The sequence below is a fragment of the Protopterus annectens genome, chromosome 16.part0 (genome assembly GCF_019279795.1).
Source record: "Protopterus annectens isolate FY-2018-M chromosome 16.part0, PAN1.0, whole genome shotgun sequence".
NCBI classification, from domain to species: domain Eukaryota; kingdom Metazoa; phylum Chordata; order Ceratodontiformes; family Protopteridae; genus Protopterus; species Protopterus annectens.
Genome location: NC_056750.1, coordinates 631633392 through 631661197, shown reverse-complemented (window position 1 = coordinate 631661197; position 27806 = coordinate 631633392).

Here is a 27806-nt window from a genome sequence, read left to right as displayed (position 1 = left end):
GGTAAGAGCCGCCCTCTCCAAAGCAAAAAAACAGCATCAATGGGACCAGATGGTGTCCCGGGCTGCGTCCTACATAAACTCCAAGAAGAGCTAAACCCAAACATAAAACTAATGTTCAATCTCAGCCTTACTACAGGATATGTGCCCAAAGAGTGGCGTACAGCAACAGTGGTCCCTCTCCATAAAGGTGGTGCCTCAACGGATCCTGGAAACTATCGCCCCATAAGCCTGACTAGCTTGGTCTGCAAAGCTATGGAAAGGATCATCATGGACCTCATAAATAAAGATATTGGGGACCTACAAACACTGGATCCTACCCAGTTCGGCTTTAAGGGCAGATCCTGCCTCTTAAACCTGGTTGATTTCTTTGAAACAGTCACCAAGGCCATTGACGAGGGGAAGGTGGTCCACACAGCCTACCTGGATCTCGCAAAAGCCTTCGATACAATACCCCACTTGGGCATTATAGATAAGCTCACCAGCTTAAATATAAACCCCTATGTCACTAGATGGATTGCAAACTGGCTCAAGGACAGAACCCACATGGTTAGAATTGCTGGAGCCATGTCAGACTCCAAACCAGTTACAAGTGGTGTCCCACAAGGCTCAGTCCTGGGACCTCTCTTGTTCGGTATATATTTCTCGGAGGTACAGGCCAACACGGAAGGACTGTGGCTGACCAAGTTCGCAGATGACTGCAAACTGGGCGCCATAATTGACTCTCCAGCCGACACAAGCATCCTCCAAAAGGGCCTCATAGAAACAGACAACTGGTGCCAGAGCCATGGCCTCAAGCTAAATGCCAAAAGTGTATAGTCATCCCCTTTGGCAAAAACAAAGTGCCCACAAATTACCACATAGGTGGTAATCCATTAAGTACAGAAGAAGTAATTAGGGACCTGGGGACCCAAGTTGATAGCAATCTCTCATTTGACAACCACGTGGCCAAAGTGGTTAGAAAAACATTTTATATAGCCCACCTAATCATGAAGGGATTCACATCTAGATCAGGGGAGGTCATCGTGCCTCTTTACTCATCCCTCATCAGGCCCATAATTGAGTACAATGCCCCTTTTGGGATGTACCTTACCAGACACCTGCAGCAACTGGAAAGACCCCAAAAGTACCTCACCAAGAGGATCAAAGGGCTCAAACAGATGCCATATGCTGCCCGGTTAAAGAAACTCCAGCTCTACTCAGTGGCATACCGCCTGTTCAGAGGCGATCTGTGCCTGACGTATAAAGCCATTTCCAACCTGGAATTAATGGACATGCTGCACCTCAGAAAATCCAAATCCCATCGAGCCACGCTCAAGAGACTTGAACCTCAGCACTGAAATAAATAGGACATGCTGGAGGGACAGATTTATAACCCAGAGGCTCCCTTCACTCTGGAATAAAATCCCAGTCCAGGTTAGGCAGAGTCCCTCATTGACTCTCTTCAAGAGGAATCTTGATGAGTGGATGGGAGATCGTAGGTTTACCCCTGGTATCACTTCTGTGTCACTGTTAGACAGAGGCACAGTATACTAACCTCGGAAAAGGGCATAGCAAAATAAATTTAAAATGGGTGGCGAAAGCCAAACACATTCTGGCTAGGCTTATAAATGCCCTAGGGCAGATAGCCTAGTATGAACCTATGAACCTATATCCAAGTCATTTAAAGGTGTATATACCCAAAACCATGTATATACCCATTTAAAAGTAAAAAAATATAGACTATAAAATTGTCTATATCTGAAAAAAGAATACAGTCAGTTTAGACAAATATCCAAATACAGGAAATCATAGGCTGACAAAAAATATTCTATTTAATTTAAACCAGGTTTGAATAAAGCTCCTAACCTGGTGATCCATGAGGATTCCATATTATTTAATCTGTCATACCAGCCTGCTTTAAGATTTCTGTGCATATCAATTTTGTCAATAATAGTGAATTTAAATTGTGCAGTTTGGTGAGTCGTGGTGTGTTTATATAAAGCATTCGAAATTTTATGATTTCTGATGGCGCTGAGATGTTCACTTATCCTGTGTCTTAGTGGTCTTGAAGTTTGGCCTACATAAAAAAGAGGAACATGTACAAGTGGCCAGATAGATCACCCAATCCGTGCTGCAGTTACCAAAAATTTTTATCTGGTATACCCTAGAGGTATTGCCACTAGTAAATTCTTTGGTCTTGAAAATGTGTCTGCATGCGCTGCAATGGCCACAAGAAAAACATCCTATCAAGGGATCACCAAATAGAGTTGCCTGAATGGGTATGGGTGGCTTATATCTTTTGTAATGTGTAAAGTGAGAATGAATGGTTCTACCCCTACGGTATGAAAAAGCACATCTGTCAGGTAATATCTCATTCAAATGTTCATGAGCCCGCAAGATATCCCAATGATTATTAATAATGTCCCTAAACAGGGGTGTATTGCTATCAAATGTGGTGACAAACCTGATAGGTTGAGATGTTATTGCTTTAGGTCCATCATGTGAATGTTTATATAGTAACAGTGTTGATCGGGGCACATCTTTGACCTGATTAATAGTTTGGGTAATACGATGTTTCTGATACCCTGTACTTATGAGCCTGTTGGACAGGTCTTGTTCACATTCTAAATGGGATTCTTGAGACGAACAAATCTGTTTCATACATAAGAATTGAGATTTAGGGATGTTAATGATGTGGCGGGGATGATAACTGGATGCATGTAAAAGTGTGTTATATTGTGGAAATTTCCTATGTAACGGGTCACCAGCGTATGGTCAGCCTATCGAGAGACTATTACATCCAAAAAGACAATTTCTTGATGTTGTATGTTTAAAGTAAACTGAATGTCCCATGGGTTGTTCAAATATTTTACAAACTCATGTACTAGCGTTAGATCACCCCGCCACACCATCCAACAATCATCTAGGTATCTTCTCCAAATATCTAGTTGTTCAATATAGATATTGTTGTGAGAATCATATATAAGTTGTTCTTCAAAAAACCCCATAAACAGAGCTGCATATATGGGAGCAAAAGATGCTCCCATAGCAGTGCCCCTAACTTGCCAATATGCTTGTCCCTGGAAATAAAAAATGTTCTTAGTTAGCACATATTGGGTCAATCTGATTAGAAAATTGTTAAATCCCAGAGTGTATAATTGGGATCTGTCTAACCAATATGTAATTGCTGATATACCTGCATCATGTGGGATGCTGGTATAAAGGGAAGTGACGTCCAATGTACATAGCCACGAAGCTGATTCCAGTTGTGTATCCTGAACAATATTTAAAAATTCTGTGGTGTCTTGTAACCTGGATCTGACCATAGGTAGTAGTGGCTTTAAATAATATGTGAGGAATGCTGATAAAAGTTCTGTAAGAGAACCTCTACCAGAAACAATCGGCCTACCGGGGGGGGGGGGTTTGTAGGATGTTTATGGATCTTAGGAAGCAAGTATAAATACTGAGCAATAGGTTCGGACACTTTAAGTTGTTTGCATGTCTATCAATAACACCTCCGGTGTGGCCAAATCCAAAAAGGAATCAATATGTGTTTTGAAATTAGGTGTTGGATCAAGGACCATCTGTATATAAAACCGGGCATCAGACAATTGTTTATAGGCTTCTGCTTGGTACATTGACCAATCCATGATTACAATACCTCCTCCCTTATCAGCTGGTGTAATGACTATGTCATGATTGGAACAAAGTTCCTGTAGTGCTTGTTGTTCCTCCAAGGTTAGAGTGTGTTTGATAGGTTGATAGCCTAAAGAAAAATGTAGATCTTTAATGACACATTCCTTGAATATGGCTACATGCTTGTCCATGGGAGGTTGAAAATCAGATTTACCAAATTGGAACCCAGTGGATCTTTGAGAACTGTCACAATCTGAAAAAAAATATTTTGAGGTTAATCAATCTACAAAAATCATTTAATTCATTGACAAATATGTGTTCAGGGACAAATGATGTTGGCACAAAATTTAAACCCTTTTTCAGCAATTTATTATGGACAGATAACAATTCAAATGAAGATATGTCATGCACATTATTTACTGACTCACAATTTTCTGTAGTAACAGTTGTAGACTGTGTGTGCCTTTTTCTGTGTTTTCTACTGCCTCTACGTGTCCTGGGTCTAAAGGGTCAGATAGTTTTCTTTTAGCCATTGGGGACTCCTGGTTGAAAGGGCAGTCATAATCTGTGGCCGAAGATGTATCATCTTCCGAAGTGCCACTTGTTTGGGTATTTTTTCTTAGGATAGACCTAGGTCTTTTTCTCCTGTTGCTAGTTTTATTATTAGAATCAAAAAATCTAACACTTTTCTGAGTAACAAATGGTTTCCCCTTTTCGTAATCAGCCATATCACGTTGAAATTTATGTTTTCTTTTTGATTATTGCTCTTCCAGTGTTGCTAAATCTTTAGCCAAATTTGTTAAATGGTTATTATAAAAGTCCTCCGACTCAAAAACTTGAGCCTCAAGCCAGTTGTTGTGAATCTCAACAATCTGTGATTCAGTCATACGCTCATAATAAGAAATCAGGGTATTAACACATAGCATAGAAGCTTGATGTTGGGTGTCTGCCCAATCTTTGGGAAGTTGTGGATCGATCAAACTCACTAGGGGTTGAATACGAATCCTTAACCCCCGGGGTGTGACGTTTTTCAATTTGTATGCCTTGAATAGCTTCAAATGCCAGATGTTGGCTCTTAACGTTTTCATATTTCTGGTTATTTTTTAAACAATATGCCACAACAATGTTTGGCATCTCCCTTATTGGTATTAGAATCACTAGGACCAGATAGATTAAGGCCAAAGGCCTCCAGATTGTCTTCATCTGCCGATAACCCTTGTAAAATGCCTTTCAAATCCATAGTGCCACTCATGTCTGCAAGGTATTCCAACACAAAATTGAATAAGAAAAATATATGTACCAGGTGGTATTAACATACACTATTTTTCAAAAAAATAGGTATAAGATAATTGTGCATTGAAAATAGCCATCAATAATAGAAATTATAAAACATATGAATGCCAATGTCTAACCTGTTGTACCTCAAAAAAAGTAAAGTGTAACAAAAAAGGTCCACATATCTATCATTACTATTCAAAAATATATTTAGAAAGTAACATTTGAAGAGAGGACTTATAAAGAATATATCTTCACCAACCAGTGTAATGTAAGTAGTCGACCTTCGTCTCTACTATAATGGTGTAAAAAGATTTTTCTATATATGTCACTTTATGTAGAATTCAGTACATCCCACCTGATTGATATATAGGTTAGAGACTTTTTGTATGTATATATATTTTTGAATAGTAAGGTCAGTTTCGAGTTTACTCTCCAGTCCAACTGGTGAATCTGGGAATCTTGAGGCAATGTTACAACTGCCTTATGTATACAGACCACCCTCTCCTCCTCCGAACAAGCTCAAATATATGTGAGATGCAACTATATAGCCAAACTGGAGGCTAAGCTCTCTCAACCCAGTACTGGCACAGCCTGTCAGGAGGAGAAGGTAACCACACACACCACAAATCCAGTCTCACATAGACCTATCACATCAGCAAACCAAACACATAAACACACAAAAACATACTCAGAGGCTCTAAATAAAAATCTGTCTAAGCAGCAGAGACCTCCAAAGCAGACATCCAAGCAACACCTACCACGAAACAATATCTACGTAGCACATAGCCCACAAAGTCAGTGTGCCACACAGTCACAGCCCTTAAGGCTAAACAACACACCTAATACACTTGTAATAGGTGACTCTATTGTCAGACACACTGACGTCCCACTCACCAGGCTGAACAAGGAGAAAGTCACTGTAAGCTGCCTGTCAGGTGCCAGGATCCACCACATAACACAAGCACTCAGGTCACTCCAAAGCAAGTACAAATATGACTCTGTCATTGTCCATGCTGGTGTGAATGACCTGAGACGTATCTCCCTGGACTACATGAAAAAAAGACGTACAGGAGCTCTTTGATCATGTAGCCCAGGCCGGTATGACCCTGACCTTGAGTAGCATCTTACCCTCACCAAGAATGATGCCACAGTATAAAGACAAAATGATCAATTTTAACAATTGGCTAAAGTATTGGTGTCATTCAAAGGGGATCCAGTGTCTGTCAGCCTGAGATGACATGCTCGACAAGCCACGTTGCTTCGCTAGGGACGGCTTGCACCTGTCACCCCTGGGTTTTCGAATACTGGCAAAGGCTCTTGCCTCCCCCATAGTGCCTTTTTTAGGCAAGGCTCAAAAGACAAACCCACCCCCAAAGACAACAGAAAGAAAAAAAAACTAAGGGTAATGCTGCTCAACGCCAGAAGTCTAAACCTCAAGATGCACGCACTCGAGACTCTCCTCGGTATGGAGAATATCGATATCTGTGCAGTAACAGAAACCTGGTTCAAGGCTCCCAAGAGCACCCCAGCACTAACAGGTTATACTTCATACCATGCTTTCCGGCCCCAAAACTCGGACCGAACCACAAAAGGAGGGGGAGTATCCATATTTATCAAAGATACCCACACCTCCAGGTTAGTGGCACTGCACGAAGCATCTGAGGCCATCCATGTGCAACTAACAGTGGGCAAAACTGCCTTTCAGTTTGTAGCCTGCTACAGACCACCCTCCCAAATACAGGAACCTCAGTCGGCTTTCCTGAGAATACTGAAGAATATGAAGGTCTCTCCAAACACTATTATATTGGGTGACTTCAACTACCCAAACATCGATTGGGAAAACTACTCAAGCCCAAACACCCTCGCCCAACGGTTCCTAGAATTTATAAACTCAAATGCTATGGAACAACTGGTCACCACTCCCACAACAGGGGAAAACATATTGGATCTGGTCATCACCAACATGGGGTCTCTGTTCCACACCAGAGGTATACCCCTCATTGGTAAGATCAGACCATAAACAAATCTCACTGGACTTCCATATTCCGTCCCCACCCCTAGCCAAGGAAACCACGATGAAGAACTTCTCAAAAGCAAACTTCACACTTCTCAAACCTGAGGTGGAATCCTTCAAAGCCCCCGGGCCAGTGGAAAATACAGCCCAAAATGCAGAATCCTTTACAAAAGCATTCTATGGACACCTACAGGAATGCATGGAGCATGCTATCCCAAATAAAACCAAGACTCACTCCTCCAAAGGCAGGAGACCTGTCTGGTGGACCCCGGCCATAAATAAGCTATACAACAGAAGGAGAAAGCTACTACATGACAGAGCAAAATCCCAAAAAGGGAAGGTGTCACTGATCAGTACTAGGAAGAAACTACGATCCCTCATAAAATCATCTAAGGCCAGCTTTGAAAGAAAAATTGCACAAAACACTAAAGATAATCACAAGGCCTTCTTTAGTTATGTCAGAAACCTGGGAGGCAACTCCCAGATATGCTCTGAGTTGGTGCAAAATGACAAAAAGTACACTGAACCCACAGACATTGCCAACATCCTGGCAGAAAGGTTCAGTGCAAACTTCTCCCCCCCTTACCCCCAAAAGAGCAAATGTCTATCCCAACAGATTGTAGCCTTCCTGAGATCACAGATGCATAGGTGAGAGCTGCCCTCTCCAAAGCAAAAAACACAGCATCAGTGGGACCAGACGGTGTCCCGGGCTGCGTCTTACACGAGCTCCAAGAAGAAATAAAGTCACTGTTCAATCTCAGCCTTGCTACAGGATATGTACCCAAGGAATGGCATACAGCAACAGTGGTCCCACTCCACAAAGGTGGTGCCACAACAGACCCCGGAAACTATCGCCCTATAAGCCTGACTAGCCTGGTCTGCAATGCTATGGAGCGTATCATCATGGAAATCATAAACAAAGACATTGGGAACCTCCAGACTCTGGATCCTACCCAATTCAGCTTTAAGGGCAGATCTTGCCTCTTGAACCTGGTCGACTTCTTTGAAACAGTTACCAAAGCCATAGATGAAGGGAAGGTAGTCCACACAGCCTACCTGGACCTCGCAAAAGCCTTCGACACAATACCCCACTTGGGCATCATAAATAAGCTCACCAGCTTAAATATCAACCCCTATGTCACAAGATGGGTTCCAAACTGGCTCAGGGATAGAACCCACATGGGCAGAATAGCAGGTGCCATGTCAGACTCTAAACCAGTTACAAGTGGTTTCCCACAAGGCTCAGTCCTGGAACCTCTCTTGTTCGGTATATATTTCTCCGAGGTACAGGCTAACACGGGTGGACTATGGCTGACCAAGTTCGCAGCTGACTGCAAACTGGGTGCTGTAATCGACTCTCCGGCTGACACAAGCATCCTCCAAAAGGGTCTCACAGAGACGGATAACTGGTGCCAGAGCCATGGCCTAAAGCTAAATGCCAAAAAGTGCATAGTCATCCCCTTTGGGAAAAACAAAGTGCCCACAAATTACCACATAGGTGGTAATCCATTAAGTACGGGAAGAAGTAATTAGGGACTTGGGGACCCAAGTAGATAGCAATCTCTCCTTTGACAATCACATTGCCAAAGTGGTTAGAAAGACCTTCTATATAGCCCACCTTATCACGAAAGGGTTCACATCTAGATCAAGAGAGGTCATTGTGCCCCTCTACTCATCACTTATCAGGCCCATAATTGAGTACAATGCCCTATTTGGGATGTACCTTACCCGACACCTTCAGCAACTGGAAAGACCCCAAAAGTATCTCACCAAGAGGATCAAGGGGCTCAAACAGATGCCCTATGTAGTTTGGCTAAAGAAACTCCAGCTCTACTCAGTTGCGTACCGCCTACTCAGAGGCGATCTGTGTCTGACGTATAAAGCCATGTCCAACCCAGAATTAATGGACATGCTTCACCTCAGGAAATCCAAATCCCTTAGAGCTACACGCTCCAGGGACTTGAACCTCAGCACAGAAATATATAGGACATGCTGGAGGGACAGATTCATATCCCAGAGGCTCCCCCTCACTCTGGAACAAAATCCCAATCCATGTTAGGCAGAGCCCCTCACTGACCGTCTTCAAGAGAAATCTTGACGAGTGGATGGGAGATCATAAGTTTACCCCTGGGATCTCTTCTGTGTCCCTGCTTGACAGAGGTACAGTAAACTAACCTTAAAAGGGCTACCTTCTGTGACCTACTATACAGAGGCACAGTCAGCTAATCTAAAAGGGTGTCGAAAGCCAAGCACACTCTGGCTAGGCTTATAAATGCCCTAGGGCAGATAGCATCAACCTATGAACCTATGTAGCCATTTACATATTTATATAGGACTTTGAATAATTCTGCATATGTAGTCTCAGGGTTAGGAAGAGCCTTGAATTTTGACAACCTGTCACTTAATAGGATGTAGTTTGATTTATAATAGTACCTAATTGTTTCTGGTTTAGCTGGGTTTTCTGGGTTGATTTTTACTTTAAAGGAGACAGCTCTCTGATCTGACTTCATTAGTTTGGACTTGAAATTGGGGTGGGTGGTGGGCTTTAATGCTTCCCCATGTTGGTGAGTACCAGATCCAGCATGTCTGATCCTCTGGTTGGAGCATGCGCTATGTGTTCCAGGGTGTTTCTGTTAATAAATTCCAGGAATCTTTTGCCTGTGAGTTTGAGACTGTGTAAATTTCCCAGTCTATAGAGAGGTAGTTAGTCAGACATGAAAAGGGGGATTGGTTGGCTCGTGAGTTCCTCTAGTAGGTTTTGGTAAGAATCATGAGATTCTAGAGGCATAGATGATGACCTGTAGCTAGCCATGATATGGTGAAGGACCTTATCTGTGGTGATGGTGACTCACACATGAATGAGCTCCATAGCATCATCCTGTTTAACCAAACTGGTGGTATGTTTGTTGCTAACATAGATCAAGGCACCTCCACTTTGGTGCCAATCTGTGCTGCTGTTGGTCTAAGTGTGTGGAAGGCACTGTAGCCTTGCACTTCTAGAGTACTTTCTAGGGCTTTAAACCAAGTCTGTTATCGCACAGATTTCTACATTCTCCAGAGTGCCGAGGGCTTGAAGGGTGTGGAGATTTTTATTAAGGTGTTACTACTCAATGCTAGGAGCGTAAAGATTGCGTGGAGACTTTTTCACTAAATTGGTAGTTTTATCTTTTTGGCATTGAGTAAAAAAAAGGCTCTAAGGGGGTAGTTAAAGTTTTAGCCAATATCTAAAAGCCTAGTGGGTACAGTTGCGGGCCACCCTTGGCAAGACTACGTGGCCTGTTGACCATGTCCTCCCATGCTGACGGATTTTACATCCCTCTGGAGTGGCTCCAGAAACTAAACCAGTTATTAAAATCAACCATTTTATGTTCATACTGTGGAATCATCCTTGGTGAAGGTAGAATGCTGCTAAGTGCAAGGCTTGTACCTATCTGACACACATTCCAAGAGATCCATTATGTCTCTTTTCATATAGTCCAGTGAGGTGTGTCTCTGGTCATTTAAATGCACATGAACTAGGATAGAAGCATATTGGTACTTGGGTGCAGTGACCTGTCAATAGATAGATAACTAACCATTATCTTGTTGTCTAGACTGGTGAGTGGGGCATCTGTGTGTCAGACAATGGAGTCCTCAATGACAAGAGTACTAGGTGAAGTTTATGCTTGCTTTATGGGCTTTGTTCTAGAGGGAACATTGGGTGTAGACTAATGTGAGATGTATGGTGTTGCTTTTGGTGTGTGGTTTAGTGATTGTTGAGGAGCAGTGTTGCTGTTAGGTGGATTTGGAAGTCTTTGATATTTGGGAAGGTTTCTTTTAATCTCTTCAGCACAAGACAATGTGTGTGTGGTAAGCCGTGTGTGCATGCAGGATGTAATGTGGGTATTCCTGACAAACTTGTATGTGAAATTTTTGCCTCTGCGGAAATTGTGTATTCACATCTCTCGCATATTGTAGCTATACCCAAACTTCAGAAAAGAGACTGAGGAAAGACTTGGATGAGGATACTAATCTCAGGAGTATAGGGAAGTTCCCGATTAATACAAGTATACTCTTACACAAAACACAGGAACTATGCTTTCCTGGTATATGTATTTTTTGTAGGAATCAGTGAGTTAAAGATATATATCTCCATTTACCAATAACTTTTCTATTTATAAAATAAGCTATTTTGTAAACACTGAGAATTCGTATACTGTTGTACATTGTTAATTTTAAATGACATTTTAAAACTATACTAGGCATGTTATGGGCTTTTTACAGCACATTGTATCATTATTAACATTTAATAAATATTTCAGTTATTGCAGCTTTTCAGTGTTTAATATTGAATAGATATCTGAAACAGTTACATACACTGTCCCAGTATCAGGCCATTCTTTTGTTCATTCTTTTATACCCAGATATTTAAAACTGAGCTACTCATAGTCAGCTAGACTGAGTTCTGGATTCACTATGGGATAGTTCTGAATGCTCTGATACTGCCCTGTCAGGAATAGTTTCTTCATGGGAGACAAAACTCCCATACGGCTTCAGTACATCTTTGCACCTCTGTGGTTTCTCAGCTTGCATATGGCCCACTGGATTACAAATTATAACTGAACATACTCTCCTTGAACCGTATAGGCTGTTCTACCAACTCCTTGCCAATGAGTACGGTTTCAGGCTCATCTTAAACATTGGCAGTATTCTGCATTCTCACTCTTTTATTCTTCTTTGAAGTTCTAGAGAACAGTTGTGTGCATGTGTGTGTGTTTTTGTAGCAATATTTCTGCCTTTATTTCTTTTTAGCATATATTATACCATGCCTTGATTCTGTGGCTTAGGTAACTATGGTAGGTGAACTTGGCAGTTTGCATTTTAATCTACTCATTATTAACTAAGCTGGTAAGAGCAAAATTTAGTGCTTGAGTATCGCATCTTAGAACTGCAAGACATCAAGTCCTAAAATAAAAATGCTGCTAGCACTACTTTGAGGTTTTCACAATCAGGCTATTTCTTTAAACACCTTCATCTGAACATGGGTATCTCAGGATCATGCTTACATGTTTGAACTCGCACTGAAGTTAAAATCTCTAAATTTCATACTTTTGAAATGTGGACCACTGTCTGATATGATAACATCAAACATGACTTGTGTTGAAGGGCACACTTCAATGCATTACTCACACTGCTGCTCATAGTGTCTGTCAAGTTAATCATTTCATGGTAGTTGGAGTAAGAATCTATACACTAACTACATTACCTCTTTGAAATGAAATAAGTCTGTGCCAACTTCACTCCATGAATGTAGAGGCACCTTTAGGCTGACTGTGAAGTATATCATCTGCCATCTCTTCTGGATTTAATTGATGTGAATTGTTATACCACAGATTTAATAAATTTGCGTTGACATTTCTGGTCAATACATAATGTTTGTCACTCTTTCCATGTACTAAATTGTTTCAAGATGTGCCTCAAGTACTCTCTCTCTCAAGCTCCATTTCTGTCAGCCTGATAGCCACTAAAATCTCTTCTCCTTTGAACATTAAGTAATGGAGGCAACTGATTTCCTCCATGAAAAAAAAATTAAGATTGTGTGTCACTTCTTTATGCAGCTGCAATCCAGACTCAACAATACATCTGAAAATCATTTACTTGTAATTCTGTCATTGACAACCAGACAATCACCTCCAAATTTCTAATAAATAATAATTCTGTTCTGATAAACATGTTCCACTCATTCTGTGTGGCTCCTTGCCTTTTCTATATTTTATTTTGTGGTCATACTCATACAGATTTAAGAAACATCTTTGGTAGTATTGAAGGTGTCTAGAACAGAAACTTTCTGAATATGCTTTGGAAGGAATTTGTGTGTCACACCTTATATCTCTTGCCATATTTAATGGTAACTGGAGAAAACCATCATCCAAGCATCCATGTTGGTTTGCTCTTCAGCAGCTTACCATTCCCTTTCCCCCAGTTCATTAAGTCTCTCCATTGCAGAATACTGCTATCTTTCCAGTTATATTCCTGAACACCCATTGTACTCCTCCAGTTGGCTCTGTAGCTCCTTACTGGACTCTCTAGAGTCAGTAAGTGAGGATACTGTTGGAAGCCATTTTCCTACTTCTGCAGTCAGTCTCAGTCCTTGCTGTAGGGGAGTGATATACAGTGATGCCAGTACCTTAGTCACTTCTTACCTTGAACTCTGGAAATGGAAGGCTTCTTCCCTCTTCCAGAGTTCATACATCAGTTCTCCTCGAACCATTCCCCCAAGGATAGGAGAGCTAGTCATTACCCACTTAGGCTACTGGTAGGGCTGGCCAAAGGGATACGTCCATTACCAAATTCAGATTCCACATGTAAAGACAAAACGACAAACAGCTTGCCCTCTGTACTTTTTGGCTGGCATAGCATCAACCACTTCAGAGGAGTACTTTCATCACTGAGACCACAGGACCTAGCTTAAGCAACCCCCTTGACTGGGACCATGCTTATTTAAGGGTAAACTCTAATGATTACTTCCTAGCATGACCATCATCCCTGGTGTCACTTTATCTGTGGCATTGTATGTAAGGCATTTTTCTGATGATCTCTGACCATTTCACAGAGCAGCCTATCATCCATTTTACTCCCATAATGCCAACCCAATGGCTTATATATGCCCTTCTGAAGAAGCCAAAATTAGGTTACTGTGCTGCCTTACCACTTCTTGCATGTATAGACTTTTGCACATCTGAGCATTGCACAAGTGGACCTCGACATTGTAAATATATATATGGGTCTACTAAATTTCCAAGTTTCAAAACTTTGAATTTCTTATGGTTGAGACTATAAAATTGAAGTTTTGAAACTTCTAACCATTTAAATGGAGATCGCTGTAGAGCACGGAACAATATATTTACCATTTTCCTTGTTGTAGTGCAAACCTGGAGTTGGTATATTTAATTAGGGGGTGTGGGGCTTGCCCCCCTGCAAAAATGTAAAAAAATGATTTTTTTTGTTTTTATATTTTAATTACATTTCGACCATGAGAAATTCAAAGTTTTGAAACTTTCAAATTTAGAAGTGGACCCTATATATATATATATATATATATATATATATATATATATATATATATATGGTTCTACCTCAGATAAACGAAACACCGACAACGCAATCACCGAAACCACATAACCGACAGTACAAAAATACGAAATCCCACATACCCGACAACGAAATAACTGACTGTACACAAACACGAAACCTCATACACTGCACACACCACAGTCAACAAACAAAACGCATTCCCCATCCAAAAACCACATACACAGCACAAGCACACCGAACTCCCTACAAACCCACACTAAACCTCACATACACAACTACCTACAACCCTAACCCAAACCCTAACCCTAAGGTCCGTCACTAACGCACACTTACCTGGCCCGCTCTCTAACCCTAACCCACTTATCCCGCCCCTAACCCAAACACAATCACTACCGCACACTTACCTGACCCGCTCCCTAACCCTAACTCACTTATCCCGCCCCTAACCCAAACACAATCACTACCGCACACTTACCTGACCCGCTCCCTAACCCTAACTCACTTAACCCACCCCTATCCCCACAGACCGTCAATATCCACACTTACCTTACTCGCACCCTAATGTCCGTCACTACCGCATACTTGCACAGCCTTTTCCCATGTCGGCATCCTCGGCGTCGGTGCTTTCATCCGTCGGGTCGGTCTTCTGCACTGTCGATCTTCCGGGCCCCGTCGCGTCGGTCTTCTAAGCCGTCGATCTTCTGGGGCTCGCAATTTCCGTGTCGATGTTCCGGCGTGTCGTTTAAGTGAGGTAGAACCATATATATATATATATATATATATATATATATATATATATATATATATATATATAATAGTTTGGATTATATATTTTTATTTATTTATTTTTTGCTCCCCCTTGGAATATAATTTAACTGGCCTGGATCCCCTGTGCCCCATGTCCACACCAGGTCTACCAGCTTATTTCCTGCTGGTATTCTGGGGCTGATTGTTGACCTTAAGAACATCCTGGAGGCTCAACCATCTGTGCATCAGTCTTTTTTTAATATGTCCTATCCATTCCCTTCATCACATCTCACACTCATCAATTATGTCTGAGGGCAACTCCACTCTTTGGACCACACCTCCCCTAAAGAAGTATCATTGAAGAAAGCCCTCACACCCAGAATGGGCAGGTCCATCTCTTCCTGCCACTCCTTCAATCACCAGTGGTGTCAATCAGACCTGGGTTGACTGAACTGTAGTCAGGGCATTATCCCTTTACACCACTGGAGTGGTTCTTATCCAGACACTATTGATTACATTTTTTTTTACCTGAGTATATTTCCTGCATCGGTAAACTCTCTTTACAGATGGGCAATTGGGCTAATTACCTGTAAGATCAGTCTTTTGTACAATTGATGCATCTATTTGCATCACAGCTGGCATATTTATACTACAATATTTCAATGTAGATACATGTGTTTCTAATTCCTTAAGCACTTCAAAGCTCTTCCTTGTCATAGCTCCATTTTTAGTTTATACTTGCCTTCAACAACTTGAGGCATAGTTATCTGAGACATGTTAGGCAAAACATTTAAGATATTGCATCATTTCCACAAATCTCATTAATCACTTTCTTCTAGCTTTACCATTTACAGGATTACTCTGACTTTCTCTATGACTATCTTCAGTTTGTCTTAAGTCAAAACAAAGATGACCACATATCCCAGAGTTTTCATTCTTATTTTACATTTAAACTTGCTTAGTTTAAAATGATAATATAAATTCAGGTGTTATATCATTTTTCTGTATTGTTTATTTTCAACAAAGTATTAGTTTAAGGGTGTGCACACTTATGCAACCAGCTAATTGTACATTTTTTTATATTTTCCCCTAACAGATTTTTGTTTTTCAATTGAATGAGACAGATGCCTGGTGTCAAAGACATGGTCTCAAGCTCAATGCCAAAAAGTGCATTGTCATCCCCTTTGGTAAAAACTCTGTACCCATGAACTACCACATAGGCGGTAGTCTACTTAACACCGAAAGTGTGATGAGACCTTGGGACACAGGTGGTCAGTAGTCTCTCCTTTGATGATCACATCGTCAAAGTGGTCAGGAAATCCTTCTACATGGCACACCTCATCACAAAAGGTTTCTCATCCAGAAAAAAAGAGGTCATTGTTCCCCTCTGCTCATCACTCATTAGACCTATTATAGAGTACAACGCCCCTTTTGGTATGTACCTCGCAAGACATCGACAACAACTGGAAAGGCTGCAAAAATACCTCACAAAAAGGATTACTGGCTTCAAACAGATGCCTTACGCAGACCGTCTCAAACTCCAGCTTTACTCCGTCGCATATCGCCTACTCAGAGGTGATCTCTGCCTAACATACAAAGCTATGTCAAACCCAGAGCAGTTGGACATGCTCCACTTAAAGAAATCCCAATCCCTCCGAGCTACACGCTCTAGGGACCTAAACCTTGTCACCACAATAAACGGAACATGCTGGAGGGATAGATTCCTGTCCCAGAGACTTCCCATTCTCTGGAACAGATTACCTATCTTTGTCAAACAGAGATCCTCATTAACACTATTCAAGAAAAATCTTGATCAGATGGGTAATAGGAAATTCACCCCGGGGATCACTTCCGTGGTTCTGCTTGACAGGGGCACAGGAAAATAATTTTCTTGGGTGGCGAAAGCCAGGGTACCTTTTTGGCTAGGCTTGTATAGGCCCTAGGGCCAATAGCCTAGTACCTACCTATGAAACTATGAACCTATGAATTGTACAAATTATAGGTCACATTAAAGGTGGGAAAAGTTTTTAAATGATTTATTGTGGTGTTATTTTTTATATCATAAAAACCTGGCATTTTAACAGGGGTGTGTACACTTAAACTCAACTCATTTATATATATTATAACTCCCTGCATGTGACAAAATGTATCCAATCAAATTACAACAATTAAAAGGAGTAATTAGCATAATTGATAAGAACTACATTAATAAATATTCCATAACTGTTATGAGAATCTCTAACCTCGTTAATAAAACTCACACACACACACACACACACACATATATATATATATATATATATATATATATATATATATATATTTATCAGCTCCAGTGGTGTGGAGTGGTTAGTCAGTTTTTAACTTGGTTTTAGTCTTCAATGGCTGACTAGTCTCGGTTTCCTCTTGTTTTTAGTTTCACTTTTTCCCTGGCATTGTGTGATGTTAGAGTTAGCATATTTAAATTAGTGGAGTTTTTGGAGATGAAGAAAGAGTTAAATAGAGATTTTTCACTTTCTTTGATAACTCCATCTTTCCCTGTATTTTCCTTTTAAAGGCTGAGTTGGAGGAAACTACAAATTGATGGGCTAACAATCTCTCTCTCTCTCTCTCTTTCTATGTAGATATATATATATATATATATATATATATATATATATATATATATATACAATATATAATGTATATATATGTATATATATATATATATATATATATATATATATATATATATATATATTACTAAAAATATTAATAAGAGAAGACTAAAGAAACTAAATAATACAAAACTTCTAAGGTTATGGTAGATGTAAAGCAGGGGCAAGACACATGGAAATTGAGTGTTTTTGTTCCTTTATTTTAGCAGAACTTCATCAAAAAAAATTTTAGTAACAGTGCTGTATTAGGGTACTTAGAATAAATAGTTTTTGTTTTTTTTTTTTTAGGACAAGAAAAACTTTTTTTCCCGACATGATTGGATACATAGTATCAAATGGTACATGATTGGTTACATTTTATTCAACTGGATTGGTGCAAAATGATACATCATTTGTCCCACAGAGCGGACAGTATAGGGAAATAATGGACCTTTCATTGTTAAGGAGACCATCCCCTGCAACATCAGGCATTACAACACTCCTGTGTAGTCTTTCCTGTAATGCTTTCTTTCTTATCTGATAGACCTTCTAGTTTGCATTCATTCGAGAACAGAATGTTGCATTTGGTATAGTAGAATCCACTTCCTTAACTGTAAGCAATGGGCAATGATGCCATATAATCACCTTATTCAGATCTTGTGGATCAGAGTTACTATGAATCTGTCCCACTTCATGACCACACTATTTGCCTATGCTTTTGGTTCTGGCTGTTGCTTAACAACCCAGACTTTCCATTTGCTTTAGTTCCTACCCATTTCTACCACTGAGAGCTACTGCTGTCTTAGTTTTATTATCTTAAAAATCAAAGTTTGACAGGCAGATTAGAAGTTGTTTTTATAAATGATTGCTAGTGGGAATATCTAATTGCAATTTGTAAACTGCCAGTCTATTTTTAAGGTTCCACACCAACGACGTCAGTGTAAGAGCACACATACAAAATGGATACGCAGCACAGGGTACCAAATTCCTTTTCTATAGCTCTGTATATAGTAGTGGTGTGTATATGCTTTTGGCCTGCTACTTTGCTGTAGGTTGTTGACCCTTCGGCTACTACAGACTCTTCAGTGTTGCTATTAGAAAATGTTCCCTATAACAGTTTTGTTGTCCATAATGATTCTTGTATTAGAATTAGGTGGTTACTGGTTTTTACAGCGTTCCTAACTTTTTGTATATCCTTTTTGGTAATATCCATGTGGTTTGGAAATCATACTGAGTTATTTAAATTCCTGTACTATCTGGATAGGTCACATTAGTCCATGGGTTATTTTAGTTGTCTTCGCTCTTGAAGAGTATTGTTTCTTATGGAATATCAGTAGATTTGTTTTCTTTTCGTTTAGAATTGTACTGCTTTGTATCCATTTACTGAGTGTAGTAAAGTAGTGTTGGCATTGAGAGAAGGGTTTGCAGGTCAGTAGGTGTCAACAGTAAAGCTAAATCATGCATATATTGTATGATTTGTATTTAATTTGTGAGGAAGTATGCTACAGTATTGTATATACTGAACAGCAGGATCTAAAGTATAGATTCCTAAGTGAATTTCTTATTGGATGCATATGTATGGGAGTGTTTGCTTTGCCACTGGTTTGCTGCAGTGTAGACTTTGAGACTGCTGAAAGACTGTAATAGTACACTACTGGAACATGCAGTATCATCTTATAGTTGACTATATCAAAGGCCTTTGAGAAGACTAAAGAAAATTGCAGCAGAGGTCAACCTATTGTCTTTTGGATTTTTCAAAATGGCCAACAAGTTTTAAAAAGGTAAGTACTATAATCTGTTCCAAACTCTTGTTGAATTAGTGTGTAGGTATTATTTCCATTTAGGTGATTCAGAAGGTTTAAGGAAGTGTTCACTGGCATCTTTGATACTGGGCTCAGTAAAGCTATTCAGCTGTATTTTCCACACTGTCTTATTCATTATCCTTGTGTGGGGGATCATTTTGACTTGTTTCTATAGTCCCGGGACAGATCCATCTCTTAGACTTCTGTTTATTAATCTGGTTACTGATGCTGAAATAAAGGTTGTCAGTTTAAGTATCCTAGTGACAAACTGTCCATGTGAGGTGAGCTATGTTCTTTGTTTTTAACAAGCGCATTTGAGGTAGATTTGAAATGGAAGTAATATGAAGGGTAGAGTATGTTGTTGAAATGTATTTGATTTTGTTCTGTTTTGCAGAGTGCTCCTGAATAACAACCTTTAAGTCCTACAAGTTCATTAGCTGTATCTCAGCTGTTGGTAAGCATAGTTGGATCTCAAATGAAACTTTGTAGATTTCCAGACACCCAGTGGCTTATTTAGATTTGCTTGTTGTTTAGTGAGTTTATATCATTGTGCCACCTATATGCTTTCCATGCTGTATGTAAAATGGTCATGCTTTCTCCAACTGTTTCAGCTGTCTTTGATAAACTGGTGCTCCTTTGGCATATAATCCCAAAAAGACAACTCTTGCTTTTTCTACCAAAAACCTGCAATCAGCTCAAATCTACTTTCTCTATCTCTTGTCTCAACAACACTCCAATCATAGTTGAATCCAACACTAAACTTCTTGGAGTCATAATAGATGACCAACTCAAATTTGACTTCCATGTTCACAATTGCATCAAAAAAAAAAACACCTAAAACTTGGTCTTTACATAAATAAAAAAAATCCTGTCTAACAAAACCAAAATCTCCCTCTCCCATGCCTATCTTCTTGCTTGCCTATTATACTGCTCATAAATCCTCACCAATTTTCAGAACTCTCTGTTAACAAAATTAGAAACCTACTTACAATAAAGTTGCCAGATTCGTGGCATATCAAACCTATACATCTCACCACTGTCTTTCTCTCAACAGTTTAAATTGGCTAGAATTTCCCCACCAGCTACTTCTCTTGCAGCTTCAGGTCATTCATTCCATCCTGTATCTGCCGTCCTTCAATCCCAACATCTCCTCACTTCTCTCCCTGTACACCCCTTCCAGGAATCTCCAAAGCATTGATCAAAATCTACTTCAAATCTACAAACCAAAAAGCAAAATAGGACAAAATCTTTATAGCTACTTCCCTGCCTTCTCTTGAAACATACTCCCCCTTGATTTTAGAAGTATTAAGTAACTGAAACAATTCAGACCTGCTACCAAAAACTTCCTAAGAAGCACCTGGACCTGCCACTGCATACACCCTCCTTATCTGTCTACCCTCACTTCCTCAGCAATCTACCTCCCCTTTCTTTCTCTTAAATTCCATATTTTGCAAATCTGTTTTCTAAATACCTTAAAGTTATCTACTCTAATATGTCTATGACTAAAGCTATTTGTAACTAAATAACCAGTAGCTAAATGCTTGCCAATGTTCTTTCATATTCTATTCTACTACGTAGCGACTTCCCTAATGATGGTGCTTCTGACAAGAATTGTCATTTTGTATATAGCCTTGGTGCCTCTACAATGCTAATGGGAAGCAAACTTCGTTCTAACTTTGTAATACTGTAATGACTTCCTTAAAGAAGGTGTTCCTGATAAGATTGTATAACTTTGTATATAGCCTCAGTGCCTTTATAGTATTGATAGTAAACTTTGTACTAACTTTGAATCAAGTCCAATAGGAATAGTGCCCACACCAAAACCAATAAACCAAAAAAAAAGAGCATAGGATAGCCGTTTCCACCGCAAAATTCTATTTATTAAATCCGCAGCAACACAGAATCATAAAATTAACGCTGACACACAACCAGTTCATTTTTGTCACACATCTTCATCAGATAATGAAAACAGTCATGTTTCCTTCCTTATATACCCATACTAATAAAACAATTTAAAAATCATGTGATACTGGTAAGACCATTTAACCCCTCATGAAACAAAATAGTTAAAAACATTTATACACTATAACACAAAATCTGTTAATAGTGACATGTTCATAAAAATGCTAATTCAGCTATAAAATACTGCCCTCAAATAATCTATAAACATGTTATAAATACTATAAAAATACTGTGTTCAAAGTAAAAGGTTCATGAAATGACCAAATAAATGCATCATCTTTAAAATTGTAGCAATTATAAGTTTTTTTTATGTGTTTTTTTGTGTGGGTCTTATAATTTTGCCACCCTTAATTTCAGAATGGGGGCTAGGGAGACCATATCATTCAAACCTGGCCACTTATTGGCTTCTAACACCAGTTGCCAGTATACCTGTCTATACTCTAATTTTGTCTCCCAAGGACCACACCTTTTGTCCATAGGAACCTCATCCACTACAAAAAATGTAAAGTAAGCAGCCTCACACTTCTGCGTGTGTTTATATAGTACATTCTTTGTGTTACCTCTCCTAATATCATAGAGGTGCTCATATATCCTTCTCTTTAAGCATCTTTCAGTTTTACCTATATAGAATGCCTCACAGTTCCTTCACATTGCAATATAAACAAGCCCTTTACTGTCAGAATTTCTTGGTAATTTCAGATTTTGTACTTTATCTGTATTTAAACATTTTTATAAGCTGTGTTTTAGTTATATGTTGTTTGATTGCTATTTTTTGTTTTTATAGTAGTTCTACAGTTTGTAGTAGCAGTTGTGTTGGCGATATCATCTTAAGGGTAAGAAAGTCGGGTTAGACATAAATTTACAGAAGAAAATAAACACACGTGAAGGCAATCAATCTGGTTAAAAAAGGAAGAGGGGAACAACCCTTGCTTCCCCCTTTATTATAAAGCACATGGTCACGTGATCTCTCTTGACCTCTCCACACTAGCGACGTCAGTGTAAGAGCACACATACAATCAATCATTCGCTCTCTTTATTATTATCAGCCAACACCCCCACTTGCTCTTACGCTGAATACAAATACATTTTAAGAACTTATTTTTGGATAACTTTTCCTTCACAATCCAAATATGTAATACATGAACTTTTCAATCTTTGATTTCGTAGCAGGTTTAGTAAAGACATCTGCAACCATGTCCATTGTCGGGCAATATTCAATGCTTATTTTGTCATCATTAAGTGCTGACCTGACAAACTGATACTTAATGCCAACATGTTTACATCTCAGTCTGTTTACTGGATTCTTCGACAAAGCGATTGCTCCTTGATTGTCCTCAAATATTGTTACTGGCACATACTTGCACTCTTCATCCATTCCACTCAAAAGCTGCACAAGGTACAAACTCTCCTGTGTTGTTGCTGCCAGTGCCATGTAATCTGCCTCACATGTAGATAAAGCTACCGTTTGTTACTTCTTTGATTTCCATGACATAATAGGCCCGTCTCTATTGAGGCTAAAGCAATAACCTGTTGTACTACATCTATCGTTTTGATCTGTTGCCCAATCTGCATCACTGTATGCTATAAGCTGAAGTTTCCCTTCACTTTCCTTGTAACACAGCACTCTCTGTCCAATGTACCTTTCAAGTATTTTAACACGTTTGGCTAGTGTTAAATGAGATTCACTCGGTTGTGACAAATATTGTGAAAGTTTTCTTACAATCCAGCTAAGGTCAGGTCTCGTGCTTGTCATAACATATATCAAACTACCCACAAGCTTACGATATTTTCTTGGATCTGTAGATTCACTGTCACATTCAAAGTTTGTTTTTTTGTCCGGAAGGGGTACTTACTTTACAATTAGACATACCAAATTTCTCAAGAATTTTCGTAATGGACCTCTTTTGGTTCATCTTTACTTCACCACTATTCTGGGTAAAATCATTGCCTAGAAAATGTCTTAGCTTTCCCAGATCTTTCATTTTAAATTTAGCTTTGAGCATTTCCCTTACATTGTTTAGTGATTCATTGTCACTAGTTGCTATAATGAGATCGTCAACCCATATAATAAGGACTGTTTTCTCATTTTCAGCTTGTCTAGTGTATACACAGTGGTCTGCGGGGTTTTGGATAAAACTATTTTCACAGAGATAATCATGCAACATCTTGTTCCAGTTACGCCCTGATTGTTTCAATCCGCATAATGACTTATTCAGTTTACAGATCAATTTTTCATCATTATTTGATTTCTTTACAAAACCTTCAGGTTGCTCCATATACACCTCACAGTCAATAGGAGCATGTAAATAGGCCGTTTGCCCATCATTCTGGTGCAATTCTAAATCATACTGAGCTGCCATCTGCATTAGGCTTCGTACAGATGTCATACTCGCTGTTGGTGCAAATGTTTCGTTATAATCTATACCAGCGTCTTGACTGTAACCTTTAGCTACATATCTAGCTGTGTAAATCTCAGTATTATCTGCATTGTCTTTTACCGTGAAAACCCACCTACCCCCCACTGCATTTATCTTCCGGCAGTGAGGTGAGTGTAAATGTGTTTTCCTTTAGACTTAAGTTCCTCCTTCATGGCTTTGACCCACTTTTCCGAGTTAGACAAAGTCATGGCTTCTTTAAAGTCTGCGGTGTGTTGCATATTAATCGGTAACCGTAGTCAACATTAACTATCACATAATCGTTGTTTTCAACTTTACACTCATAGTCTTTCAAGTATGAAGGTGGTTTTTTCTCTCCTTTAGAGTAGTGTATATTCTGCCTTTCCTCTTCTTGCCTTACTATTGTGTCTTGACTGTCAGCTTTTGATTCTGACTTAACATGCACACTTCTGGTATTAAGATCTTCATCTATCACTTCTGGGTCTGTCTGAATCTGGCATTCTGCTACATTCTTAGTAAAGAACTTGACTGACCTGTGTCAGGATAATAGACCAGATATGATGGTCTGTTTTTATCATATCCGGCAAAGATCCCCTTATCAAATCTTGGGTCTAACTTCTTTTTATCTTGTCTGTGTGCATAACACACTGATCCAAATTCTCTCATCCTTGAAAGATCAGGTTCCTTTCCTGTTAGCATAAAGAAAGGGGTCTGCCTCACACGCCTGTTATAACATCTGTTGCGAATAAAAGCAGCAGTCATTACTGCATATGTCCACAACTCTTTAGGTAAGTCACTCTATCAACATACACCTTGCCATTTCGAACAGTGTTCTCCAGTTTCTCTCTGCTGTCCCATTCTGATGGGGTGAGTAAGGTGCGGACATTTCATGTCTTATAACATTTTTACTCAATAGTGACTGAAAGTCTTTTGGCATGAACTCACAAATGCTGGGGAGAAGCTTAGTGATGGATTACTGATCTGATACACTTTACCTTCCCATAAGGAACTGAATCTGCAATAAACTTTTCAGTTGCCTTGACTGTATCACTCTTGGCTTTCAGAAAGTAGACAAATATTACACCCGAGTAATCATCAGTAAATGCTTAATTATACTTAAAGCCGTCTTTTGCTACTGGCTCAATTGGGCCTGCCAAATCAGTATGGACTAGTTCAAACACAACTTTTGCTCTTGCATCTGTTTCTCTGTTTCTGCTCTGTACAAATTTCCCTTGCTTACAGGTTTCACAATCTAGGTTAGGTCTCTCACCTTTACCTTTAATTTTCATTCCTTTTACCACTTTTTCTAATTTTGACACATCTTTGAAATCACAGTGACCAAGCATTTTATGCCATGCTTGAATGCATAACAGCTCTGATATGCATCGTAATGTATCTCACTATCGTTTTCTTCATCATATGTATCTAAATAATAAAGTCTATCACACTCAATTATGTCAAACCTGGTGCCGTTTTTATAGATGAGTTGGTCCTGGCTTTGTTTAAAGTTGATCGAGGCCCTCTTGGATGTTGCTGCCTTAACAGAAAAAATGCTTTGTGGATACATTGGGATATACAGCGCCCGAGTCATCATCACCTTTACTTAGTGCTCCTCTGTATTTAGCAGCCGTACCTCTGCATTACCTCGCTTCTGTGCGGCCCCACAAGTTCTCATTCCATCAGCTAATTCCACATTGTGTTCCTCTGGTTGGAAAGTTGCATCAAAGCATTTAAACTTTTTCAGGTCGTTAATTATGTGTGACGTGGCGCCAGTGTCCACCATTAATCCCTTCTGTTTTAATTCACAAATTTGATGCTCATTTATTCTGCAGACAAATGTGTGATCATCCGCATCAGTTGCTTGTTTCACATTTTCTTTCTTCTTTCGTCTACAGTTACTGTCCCTGTGGCTAGAGTTTTTACACAAACTACACCACTGTCTCTGGCCTTTATATTCTCTCCGGCATTCTCATGCCTTATGTCCCTTTTGGCCACAGCTATAGCATATAATCTCTGCTTTTACTCTTTCCCCAAGGTCACTTGCCTTCATCACATTATCATTACTTACGTTGGCATTAAATTTCTCGGTATGTTCATAGCTTCTCAACCTTGTTTTGAACTCAAAGCTCAACTTATCTTGCATGATGTGTACTAGAAATGATTTAAAAGTTTCAGGCAACCCTTTCAGAATCATCGCAATTAGTAATCCATCACTGAGCTTCTCCCCAGCATTTCTAAGTGCCGTAATGGCCGTCTCAGCCCTAATATAGTCTGTGACACTTTCACTGATGGCCTTCTGGAGGCTTGTTAATTCGGTGTATAGACTTATTACCCATGGCTTCCCTTTCCCGGCATAATAGTCTCTCAGGATCTGAAGCGCTTCTCTACCATTGTCTGCGGCCTCTCTCATGACAAGGGACAAACTTTTGTCATCTAAGAACTGTATTAGTTCTGCATATGCCTCCTCATTTTTCTCAGCATCATTGTCACCTTCCTCCTCATTCTCATTGTCTTCTGCATCCTGCTGCACATTTCGCAAAATGGGTGTCTTTCAGCCCTAGCAAATGCAGGTGCCCCAGAAATTTTGTCTCCCACAACTCGTAAGTCTTCTCATCTTTGTCGAAACAGTCTATGCCATCGGCTTCCTACTTCCCTCCTGGGCCCATAATCTGTTGGCGGTATCATCTTAAGGGTAAGAAAGTCGGATTAGATGTACATTTACAGAGGAAAATAAACACACGTGAAGGCAATCAATCTGGTTAAAAATGGAAGAGGGGAACAACCCTCGCTTCCTCCTTTATTATAAAGCACATGCTCATGTGACCTCTCTTGACCTCTCCACACCAACGATGTCAGTGTAAGCGCACACATACGATCAATCACTCTCTTTATTATTATCAGCCAACAAGTTGTTTTTTGTTATGGCTACTAGCTTAGCTTTTGGTACTCCTTCACTATTTCCTGATTCAGCTAGTATGGATACTAGCCAGCAGATTGAGACTGATCTGTTTGTTTGAAAATTTGGCCAAAAAGGTGAATGACTAAGCAACCACTATTGAGAAGAACATCTTCTACTGGTGTGGGAGGTTTGTATCATTCTCCCACTGCAAATGCATCTGCCGGACACCCTCCTTCATCAGCTATGAATAATCTGAGTCTAGTCCACGGAGAGGAAAATTTCAAAAGTGAACCTTGAAAGACCAGCTACATCCGGTGATGCCTATGGAGGCAATACAGTGCATGAACGGTCATCTTATAGAGACATTCGTTTGAAGGATTTGAATATTAATAACTGGGTAAAACCACCTTTGAATTTTAATACCACACAGGAGCTTAATTCAAGTGAAACACTTGTAGTATCCAGTATCTCTGATAACTTAAACCAGTTGGATACTAAATCCATGAAGTGTATTAAACGGGACATAGTGCCTAAAGATTTAAGAACCTGGCAATATCCTACAGGCTTAGTAGCAGGCACTCCCTTCCATAAGGATTTAATAAACTTGTTTAACAAAAAGGGCATTGAGCTTTTAAACTGCTTCATTGAGCATTAGTCTATACAGATAGAGGGGTTGAGAAAAGAAATTGATGCCCTGAATTCTCTGGTAATGGCTGACTCTGATTATAACAGATATAAATATGATTATAAAAACATTTTTTTCTAGTATTGATGCCTGCATTGCCAAAGCAAAAAGTATTAAAATCAAAAAACTAAGGAGAGATGAATTGGAATATGCCAATGAGACTGCATATCCAAAACCCCCCATCTTTCAGCAACCACTTGGTTTCAGCCAGGAAGAAGCTACAGCTACAGCTACAGCTAGTTCTAATAGCATTAATATCAATGGCAACAGACCAACAACTGCTTTTGCAGCTCAAGAACCTGGAGGAGATCAAGCTGAATTACCTCTTCAATGAAGTGAGAGGTTAAACAGCAGGAATGTGAAGAATAATAACTCTAATGTGAATAATGTAAACCCTAATGTGGGAAGTAGCTCAGTTCCTAACAATAATGCACAAAAGAACCAGCAGGAACAAAATTTTCAGCAGGGGAACAACCAAGGCCAACAGATTCATACCAGGCCCACGAATAGCAGGAGGAAGGGCAGTTGGAATCGCAGGCAGAACCAGAGATAGCATCTGAGCAACTTTTTTGGACTTAGAATTCTAGCGACTACAGGGTGAGCAATTTCCATCCTATTTTGCAAGCTAATAACAATGTGACTGAGAATACACATAATTATTGTCTTAGGATTGCTACTAGCTCAACAGGTGACTTCAG